Genomic DNA, 6,858 nt, shown 5'->3' with positions numbered 1-6,858 from the left:
ATGATGAGCATTCCTGTCTTAGGGGGCTACCGGGATGGGACACCCTCTGTCCTTCCTCTGCTGCCCGTCATTGGCTAACCAGCCCAGCTCACCAAGGAGGAGATGAATCAGAAGTGATCTCATAGCTACATAATTTAAGTAGTATGTGATTAAGGTTCATCACAGCTGTCTTCCATATCAGCCATGTCAACATGGTGATAGTGCACCTGTATAGGCTGCATCTTGATAGCATGCATTTGACCCTTAACAAAAGCCATCAGTTTATTAAAGAGAAAAGGTCCTAGTGATAGGAGAATTAATAAGCCAAGCAGGGGGTCTAACAAGGGAAGAAGATAGGGCAGAAATCCACTCCAAGCACTCCAAATGAGCCGATCAAGCAGTTCTATGCGGCATTTCTGTTGGCATAAAAGCAGCATTTTTCCTGTAAAGTCAAAAAATGCCTCCCTTGTCTGCTGTAAGCAAATCTAGGCCTCTCCTATTCTGCAGAACTACCTCTACTAGAGAGTCAACTTGGTCCTGAAGGTCCTGAACTGACCTGTAAATAGTCTACATCATCAGCAAGCTGCTGAGATATCTTGGAACATGTTTGTACAGCTACTTCCACGCCTGTGGAGCTGGTGGCTAATGCTCCTGATACTCCAAGTCCGACTAACAGGGGAATGAATTGGATTGCCCTCTTATGCCTGGGAATAAGATAGTACATGCTAGGTATTGGAATGGGCTCACTCCCTGGTATAAATTCTATATCTGGAAGAAGGGTGGCTAATACACATAACCCTGTCCAGCATGGAGTAAGCCATCCATCTCCACACACCAAAACTTGTCCAAGCTCAGGACAAAGAACTGTGGATACATTAATTACTGAAGAGCAGGAGGTAAATGACACTTGTCCTACATCTATATCAAAGCTATTATTTTTAAAATGTTTATAAAAGCACAAGGAATGATTAAATCCTGTGGGTTGTATCTTAAAAGGAATGCTAAGCAAACAATTATTATCTGGCAGGGAACCATCAACAGGTACTGAGAAATTTCATAACACTGGAATTGCCAGAGGCCATGAGGTTCCCATGGTCAAACATAACCAGCAATCCCTAGTCAAATGGGGATTAGTAATATTTAAAGCATAATGGGTAGAAGACAATATTTCTGAGGTCTGAGGATCAATATTCATGCCTTTAGACTTAGGAAGTAATAATGGGTGATAATTTATATAAGGAATCATGGAGTCAATTATATGTTGAATTTTTTCTTGAACCTTCGCTTCTCTAACCATGTCTGGTGGGCCTCCATCAGAAACAAGAATGGGAGCTACCTTGTCCCAACATGCTGGCTTTCCTGAAGCAGCTCGGCAGGAGGCTGCATCATATTTATAATTGCTAAGCACCTGGAGATTAAAAGACCAATCTCCTCAAACACTGCCAGAATAAGTTCTTAAGGGTATGGCAGTAAAATAAGTAAGGCCATTATATGTGCATTCTTGAAATGTGCTGTAGCACATTTGGTCCACAAAATTGCATCCTATTGGACATGGTCCTGGTTGCCCATTAAGCTTAGGAATGATTTTAGGTTTATTAATGCATATCTAGTTTTGTTCAAAGCCTCCATTACTAGCAGGTACTATAATTAGATAGGCCATTTTATTTCAGCAGTCAGTGTGTCTAGTGTAAATGCTACTTGCATGTATAATACCAGCAGTTCCTCCTCTGCATTCACATGGAGCTCCAAATAATGCTTTCATCAACTTGTTTGGGTTGGGGGTGCGCTGAATCCTTCTTCTGAAAGGGAGTCAATAGGAGGACAGCCCCAAGTATGGCATGGATCTTCATTTCTGGAAAACAGAAAGGCATAAAATTCTCAGGAGGGCAATTCCTCCTGGAATGAGTTATGTTATCATCTATTTGTTATTAGTTAATCTTTCTGGAAGCCAACTGGCAGATTTCATTTCTTTGGAGTATATGCACATTGAACCTCATCCCCATATTAGGTAGGACTGGATCAGGTCCATGTCAAGTGCTGTCTAAGGGGTCTTTGCACCTGACTGTGTCAAAGGTTATTTGTGTATCAGAGTGCCAAAACAGTGTAGCAGCAGATTTTCCATCAAAATTAACAATGAAAAGAGCATATGTCAGAATATTCCTTGGCATGCCTTTGGTGGGGTACCAAGTTCCCCCTTTTAATTTATTAATAGTTAGCTTGAGTGTAAGGTTAGCCCTTTCTACTATACCTTGTCCTTGAGGATTATATGGAATTCCAGTGACATGGTTAATAGCTACTGTTTGTGTATCCGGGTCCATTATCAGTCTTGATTTGTTGAGGAGTGCCCATGACAGAAAATGAAGCTAACAAATGGCTGATTACATGTTTAGTGCTTTCTCCGGTTTGAAGAGAGGCAAAGACAAAACCACTATATGTATCTATATTAACATGAATGTATTTAAGATGTCCAAATTCTGTAAGATGGGTAACATCCATTTTCCAGAGAGCATTGGGCACAAGTCCCAGAGGAGTAACTCCCAAATGGGGTACAGGTAAATATTGGATGCATTCTGAAAAGTTTTTTACTATATGTCTAGCTTGTTCTCTGGTAATATGATACATGAGGCATAACGTATGAGCATTAAGGTGATGTAATGAATGTCCTTTACGTGCTGCTTCAATGCCTGTGTCCTGGACAGAATCAACAGGCAGCCCCAGATGACAACGGATTGCTTGGCTGCCAAATGATTGTCTCTGGATAAGGGTCCAGGGAGACCCGAATGAGCACGAAGGTGCCCCATAAAGAAAGGAAACTTTCTGACTCTTATGAGAGAAGTTAGTTGTCTAAATAAATTACCAGTCTCAGAGATATTCTTAATCTGACCTATAGTCTCTAAAAGTGGTGCTGAAGCCGGGCGTTGGTGGCGCACGCCTTTAATCCCAGCACTCGGGAGGCAGAGGCAGGCGGATCTCTGTAAGTTCGAGACCAGCCTGGACTACCAAGTGAGTTCCAGGACAGCCTCCAAAGCCACAGAGAAACCCTGTCTCGAAAAACCAAAAAAAAAGTGGTACTGAATGAGCAACACAGTATAAATGTTAAGTGATTGATTTGGAAAGGCAGTAAAGGCAGCTATAACAGCATATAATTCTGTTAGTTGGGCAGATGAGGCCCCAGTTTGAAAACTAGTAACCTCATCATTCCAAGCATAAGCAGCTATCCCCGTGGAGGAGCCATCAGTAAACACAGTTAATGCACCTGGTATAAGATCTAGGAGAGTATTTTTTTGGAAAAATAAATTCTTGATGATTGGCAAAATCAATTAGCTTTTTAGGGGGATAGTGGTTATCTATGTCTCCCATGTAATTGGCCAAGGTTATGGGCCGGCTTTCTATTGTTTGCATAAGCCAATCAACCTGTTCCTTGGTACAAGGTTGAATAATAAGGTTTGGCTCATGGCCAAAATAAGACTTGCCCTGCTTTCTACCTACATGAATAATATCTGAGACCAATTGAAAATAGGGATTTAGCACACTTTTTGGGCTGACTGGTTAATGGGCCCATAATATGCGAGCAGTTTGCTAAAAAACTGCAGTTGGAGGCTGAGCTGTTTTGCAAATAATAAGCCACAAGGGGCAATTGTAATCAAGAAAAGTAACTGTTTGAGGTTGTATGGCTTGTTCTACCAAAGTTATTGTTTTGTGGCCTTCAGGTGAAAGTTGACAATGTGAGATGGGATCTGAATTACCAGGGAGAATGTCATCAAGGGGTTTTAATTCATCTTTGCTAATTTTTAAATAAGGTAGTAACCAATTAATATCTCCCAACAATTTTTGAAAAATCATTAAGGGTATGAAGCCTATCTAATCTCAAAGTAATTTTTTGAGATAAAATTTTATCTTCAAACATTTGAAAGCCTAAATAAGTATAGGTATCTTTGAGTTGTACTTTTTCTGGTGCTATCTGCAATCCCCTATTTGTTAGAGCATCACAAAACTCTTTGTAACAAAATAACACTTCTTCCCCTTTTTGTCCTGCTAAAAGAATATCATCCATATAGTGAATAATATACATCTGTGGCCATGAGTCCCTAACTGCTTAGATAGCAGATGGTACAAAAGATTGGCAAAGTGTGGGACTATTAGCCATGCCTTGGGGGAGAACATGCCATTGATACCATTGATACCGGTGCATAGGTGCTTGAAAATTTGGAGAAGGAAGACTAAAGGCGAAGCGTTTTTGATCATCTGGATGTAAGGGTATAGTAAAAAAGCAATCTTTGAGTTTTGTGGGCAGTTTTTTGAAAAATGACCTGACTTACCAAAGCTAAAGCATTTGTTTCTGCCTTGATTAGACAAGAACTGTCTAACAGTAGTGCTTTGCATAGCAGCTGCCATGGGGAGTCCTTGCTGATAAGCCGCACCTATGTCAGCACAGAGGTGAATGTAGCCAGAAAGGTCTGTTTTTTTACGATATGGTCCAATAGCTGCTTGGCAGGCAGAATTACCATTTTCAAAAGCCAATTGTTTAACAAAGTCAGTGCCTGAATCAGCATTTCCAAAAATCCTACCTGCTGCTGTTAGCAAGCGGTGGACAAAGTCTGAAAAAGGCTCATCAGGTCCTTGTTTGATCTTAGTAAGGGAAGAGCTCATGTCCTCTTTAGCAGGTAGTCTCTTCCAGGCTTTAGTGGCAGCTGTTTGAATTTGGCAAATAGTTGAGGTTCATATTGCATTTGAACATCCTCTGCCTCATAATTTCCTTCACCCATTAACATATCCGCATTCCAGTTATTGCCTGCCTGGGCATTTCTTTTTGCAGTTTCTTTACAAGCTTCTGCAAATTCTGACTTCCATAAAAGATAATCTCCCCCTGCCAAGGTTGCTCTAGTTAAAGTGCACCAGTCGGAGGGAGTAAGCCAATTGTTTGCCATAGATTCTGTGATGGCAGTGGTATAAGGAGCTGTAGCCCCATATTGAGAGACTGCAGTTTTGACTTCTTTGATTACATTGAAATCAAAACCTGCCTGATGTCGCCAGGCAGTGCCTTGTGCATCTGTTGTCTCGGTTACTGGAAAAGCAGTCATATTCTCTGATTCTGTCTGATGTTGGTGGGTAAAAGGTGTCTTAAAGGCAGTCCCCCTGAGAGGTAGCTTGGCAACACCTTTCTGAGAAGAGTTGGTGGACTTGCCTGTTTTCAAACCCTCAATCAGGTCTTGATGTTCTGTTTCTAATCGAATCTGCTCTTTAAGATATTGAATTTTGTCCGGTAGCTCTTTTTGAGGGGATTGTTGGAGGAGGCATATAAGGTGGAGGCCGGTATTCTGCTAATGGACCATGATATTTAGCTGCCTCTTCCTCCAAATCCTCCCACTCTGAGTCACTAAGACTATCTTCCATAGGCTGTTGATTTTTGGATAATTTTTAAATGAGGGATATATCTTTGGGTCTGGCTCCCTCATCCTTTTTAGGTCGTGATTTAGGTTAGGGTATCTTTTTAACGATCTTATCCTGGGTTTGTGGGCTACTCTTTTGAATCTCTTCTGAGTCACTATCAAATGACATAAGGTCCTGCTCCTCAATAGGCTGTTCTACTTTTTCTATTTCTGTAGGTTTTAAGCATTTCTCTCCTTCTTTTATTATATTTGCTACAAAAGGGCCATGCTGTTTCTGGGAAATAATTTTATTAATTAGATTCCAAAATTAAAATGCTGTAATAGGGATCTTTTCAAGGCCAAAAGTTTTATAGTAATCCTTTAAAGCATCTCCTATTCTCTTCCACCTTTTTCCATCTATGATCCCTTCAGTGGGGAACCATGGACAAACTTCCTTAATAAAGACAAAAAACTTTAATAAATCCTGTGGGGTTTTTTAGGCCAATTTTTTTCCTTTTTTATTTAAGTTAGAAACAAGCCCGTTTCACATGTCAATCCCAGCTCACTCTCCCTACCAAGCCCCCTAGTCTCCCATCCAATCTCCACTCCAATCCCAAGGGAGAGTGAGCCCCTCCATGGTAGATCTCCAGAGTCTGTCAGTTCATCCAGGGCAGGGCCTAGGTCCTCCCCCAAGAGTCCCAGCTGAGAGGGCCTTCCATACCGTGGCATGGGCACTCAAAGTCTATTTGTACGCCAGGGATAAATATTACCCAATGCCCCAGAGATTACCCAGGCCTCCTCACTGACACCCACATTCAGGGGGTCTGGATCAGTCCCATGCTTTCCACACAGCCATCAATCTGGTGTCCAAGAGCTCCCCCTTGTTCAGGTCAACTGTTTCTGTGGGTTAAACCAGCCCAGTCTTAGCTCCTTTGCTCATCAGTTCTCTCTTTCTGACACTGGATTCCAGGAGTTCAGTTCAGTGTTTAGCTGTGGGTGTCTGCCTCTGCTTCCATCAGTCAAAAGTTATCTTTCCCAGACTCTCTGGCAGTGGGACTGTGTGCTGGCACTCCCCTGATTCATATCTAAAATCCATATATGAGTGAGTACACACCATGTTTCTCTTTTTGTGACTGGTTACCCCACTCAGGATGGTTTCTTCTAGTGCCATCCATTTGCCTGTAAATTCCAGGATTCCATTGGTTTTTTCTGCTGAATAGTAGTACTCCATTGTGTAAATGTACCACATTTTCTCTATCCACTCTTCGGTTGAGGGGCATCTAGGTTGCTTCCAAGTTCTGGGTATTACAAATAATGCTGCTATGAACATAGTGGAACAGACATCCTTGTTGTATGAATGGGCACCTTTTGGGTATATGCCTAAGAGTGGAGTTGCTGGGTCTTGGGGTAGGTTTATTCCCATTTTTCTGAGGAATCTCCATACTGATTTCCAAAGTGGCTGTACAAGTTGGCACTCCCACCAGCAGTGGAGGCGTGTTCCCCTTTCACC

Source organism: Mesocricetus auratus, unplaced genomic scaffold, assembly GCF_017639785.1.
Source record: "Mesocricetus auratus isolate SY011 unplaced genomic scaffold, BCM_Maur_2.0 Super-Scaffold_100008, whole genome shotgun sequence".
Taxonomy (NCBI): domain Eukaryota; kingdom Metazoa; phylum Chordata; class Mammalia; order Rodentia; family Cricetidae; genus Mesocricetus; species Mesocricetus auratus.
Note: the sequence above shows the minus strand (reverse complement) of the source record.